At 33.4% G+C, this 4,053-nt stretch overlaps 1 protein-coding gene across 1 annotated transcript in view; it reads left to right on the top strand.

Annotated features, from left to right (window-relative positions):
• The window catches only part of LOC125653841 (oxysterols receptor LXR-beta-like), a 16,329-nt gene extending 13,278 nt beyond the window's left edge, over positions 1 to 3,051 (top strand). Inside the window, exon 7 of the mRNA XM_048883512.2 lies at positions 1 to 3,051. This exon is cut by the window's left edge and continues 2,975 nt beyond it. The gene's annotated coding sequence lies outside the window, so the exon portion shown is untranslated.
• The last annotated feature ends 1,002 nt before the right edge of the window (positions 3,052 to 4,053 follow it).

The raw sequence follows: 4,053 nt of genomic DNA, 5'->3' as shown, positions 1-4,053 counted from the left end.
TTTTACATATTCATTTAGAAAGGTATACAACTTTGGACAACAACCCCCCCCCCCCCACCCCCCACCCCACCCCCAAAGAATTGTATACAAAATATGTTTAGACATCTCTGTAGGAAAGCTGTTTTTGAACTGGTGATCAGCTGTGGCAGATTGGCCTTTTTACCACACTGACCCCAAATCAATTAATAATTAATTACCAACAGTTTATCATGCTTTGTATCTGAATCACAAGGTCATTGAAAAGTTAATTAACCTGATATTGTATATCTGTCAAAAATTACGTATGATATTTCAACAGACTGTTCTGTCCAAACTAATTAACATTTCTGCCCATTGCAATTTGATTACATTGATTATGTTTATTAATTTATATCACAATTAAAAAGTTTTAATTTTCTGATCAGTGTTTAATCATTTAAAAATACAATGTATTGAATATTTTATTTGGTAAATTATTTCATCTACTTTTTAATTATCTTTCATAACCAGTGGTTATACATCCATGTTTCCTTTAGTGTTTTATTTTATGCCCCCATCATTGAAGATCTGGGGACATATAGCACTTTGTCTGTCTGTTCGTCCGCAAAACCTTTGGTATAACATTTGAATGGTTAGTGTTAGGGCTTTCATTATGCACATGTGTATTCCTTGTGACAAGACTTTCTTTGGGTACCAAAGTGTTTGATCTCATTATTTTTGATTTTGACTTACTTTTGAAAAACTTTAACCTTGGCCGTTATTAGCTTTGCTGCCATACAGGGGCATCAGTGTTTCACAAACTCATCTATTATTTCTTTTTTAATGAAAATTTGTGAAAATGTAAGAATTCATTACCTCACAGTGCCCAATGAGATACTGATTGATTAAAAAAGACTTGAGACTCACTCACACACAGTGTGAGTTATCACATGTATGCATGATGTCACATGCACAGTGTATATGTACCATGTTTCTGACTTATTTATTATATTGTATTGAGATGGAAATGTATACAACTACACATAACGTACCAAAGATTTCAGAAGTACCTTAGAATTTTATTTGTACATGTATATTTATATTCCAACTTGTTTTCTGTGGCAAATCTTCAAAATCTGAATGTTATTACAGAACAGCAGCTGCATCAGTGTTACATCACTAACCTAATTTAGCAACCAATCATTCTGATGTCACATTGCATTCTATAACCAATCATATCGAAGTAATGGCTACTTAATGGCTGTTATATCGTGTTGACTCTCAAGATAAAAAGTTGTTGGAAATCTAGATTTACATGGATATTTATTTAATACATGTATGATTTATACATCGTTTTGCTCTAACATACTGATATACGTTAATTAATTGATGACTGTTGTGATCAATTTAAATTTTTGAGTGCCATGAATAATAAATTCAAAACCAAAATCATTGTTCACAAAACCTGTACAAATAAAACATTGAGATAAGTCAGAACCAATAATGCATGGTCTGCATTAAATAACTAAATTAAGAGTATTAACCACTATAAAGTATATAACCTTGGTGTCAGATTTTTTTTTATTTGAGAACTTTATGGATACATGTATGTGGGGAGTTGTATTTTTGTTGCATATTTACATATAGGATTATGTCAGATAGTTGTGAATTTTAAAGTTACATTTCATGGTTTGATAAAAAGTCCCAACCCTAGAAATAAATTTTTTCCCAGTATGTACTACACGTACATTATTTACATATTATTCCAACTTTGAATATCTACTGCTCAAATTGTGTGGATTTTTATCATATGTTGTATTAATTTCATACATACACTTTTAATTTTTGTTGTATATATATTTAGATGGTGTGTGTGTAGTAGGTGTATTCCAGTGTTACAATGAAGCTGTCAGATATATATGTATAGTGTATATACACCATAAGAGAATCTAGCAGATCTGTACTTCTTTCCAGATTTAAAAGTGTACCTTATTTCTCTCCTATACATTAGAAGAGAAAGAGGCTGATAGGTTAGGACTTCCTTTTTATGCCCCCCTTCAAAGAAGAGGGGCATATTGGTTTGCACCTTTCGGTCGGTCACAATGTCCGTCGGTTGGTAGACCACATGTTGTCTGCTCAATATCTTGAGAACCATTCAGTTGATGATAATGATATTTCATATGTGGTTTGCTGATGATTAGAAGAGGACCCCTACTGTTTTTCAGGTCAAGGGTCATTCTACTCTGGACATAGGAATATACTGTCCATTCAATATCTTTAGAATCTTTTGCTTGACAGACATCAAACTTGGTACTCTGGTACATCCTAGGAAGTAGATGACCCCTATTGATTTTGAGGTCACATGGTCAAAGGTAAATGGTTAAACTGGACATAGTAATATATTGTCTCCTATATTTTAAGAATTATTTGCTTGATTGATACCAAACTTGGTACACTGGTACAGCATAAGGAGTAGATGACCCCTATTGATTTTTAGGTCACATGGCCAATCCAATTTTGACATAGGAAGATATTGTCTGCTCAATATTTTGAATTGATGATACAATATATCAATTAAATGATGTGTGTGTATAACCCTTTTTAAATTTTGCACCATGGGGGCATATGTGTTTTACAAACATCTCTTGTTTTTAAAGAAAAGCTACAGCTATAAGCCTGGTATTGTTGTTTTGATATGGTGATTGAATACATCCATTTAACTTCCATTCCGTTTTAGATGTACAATCATTATTTCCAGCATGGATTCACATGGAGTTACCCCCCTTTTGGATAGTTATTTGAACAACTCCATTACAAAGGGTAACTTTTTATATTGTTCAGAGAAAGTGCACAAGAAATAATTTCGTTTGCAAGAAGTTCAAGGTCACTGCTAGATTTTTGCTAGATTGTTTACCTCAAGTTTTATTTTGATTTAAGTTTTAGAATTTTTAAGATATTTATTTTGAATACCGGTGGTCATTGTTAAACTTGCTATTCTTGTATAGAATATATATTTACTGTTAATTGTTAATATTCAGACGTTATATTTGTAATTATATGCCTTGAAATCATGAATAAACCATGTGATGTGAATTGCAAGATTTTGCATTATTTTTTATGCTGGATTTTTGTTTTGTTTTGTAGGGTTTTTTTTTGGGGGGGGGGGGTGTGATTTTACACAGATTTCTTATGCCTAAAAATTCTATGATTCTATAATGAGTCATATTTTTACACTGTTGATGTGGACTGCTCATTACAATAGTGGTATAACTGGTACAGTCAGGACAGTACTTCAACACTATCTCTAACTTCAGAGTTTTGAATTCGGTAATTCCCAACTTTCTGTTGTGGAAGATTGGCTTTGAAAATTACCAGTAATTGAAAAAAAAATATATGGTGGAGATTCTCCTGTGAGTATGTGTGTGGGGGTGGGTGGGTGGGTAAGCTTTGGTGTAAGACCTAAATAAGGAACTTTTAATCAGGAATTTGCTTCCCTCCCCCCCCCCCCCCCCCCCTTCAGGATCTGTCAGATACAGCTGTATTGTACTAGATGACCTTGTGTGTAACACCTGGTCTATTTGTGGAGTCTCTGTAGATTTACAGAGATTAGATGTGATGTCAAATGTTGATTCACTCTTATCTATTCAAGTAATTTTTCTGATGACGCATAGAAAATAGTGCAACAACTTCGTTTCACTGATACAAGCTAATGTTTGCATTTCCAATGTTTTTTCACTTCAGTATCTTGACCATAGTTGAAATGATAGCCATTTCAAGTACATGAAATTGAATTGTAAATATAGAAAATAAAATTTCATTTTTGAAAATACATGAAGGTATACACCGCATTGCTTCACACCAGTGTAGTGTTCGTGAAGCCCTGATGCTGACGCGCTTCATGAATGCTGACGTGAAGCATCACAGTGCATACCTTAGTGTATAATCAAAAATCTTAATTATAAACTCTCTCTCTCTCTCTCAGGACTAAATGTGCAAGCATGATTCATGTTGGGGAGCAAAATACCAGTCATATTTTGGGGGTTGTGTGTAATGTAAGGCTATATTTTTCATTTCTGAACAGTCTTGAGGTAGAGT

Source organism: Ostrea edulis, chromosome 7 (genome assembly GCF_947568905.1).
Source record: "Ostrea edulis chromosome 7, xbOstEdul1.1, whole genome shotgun sequence".
NCBI lineage: Eukaryota > Metazoa > Mollusca > Bivalvia > Ostreida > Ostreidae > Ostrea > Ostrea edulis.
This window is presented reverse-complemented; position numbering and strand designations above follow the sequence as displayed.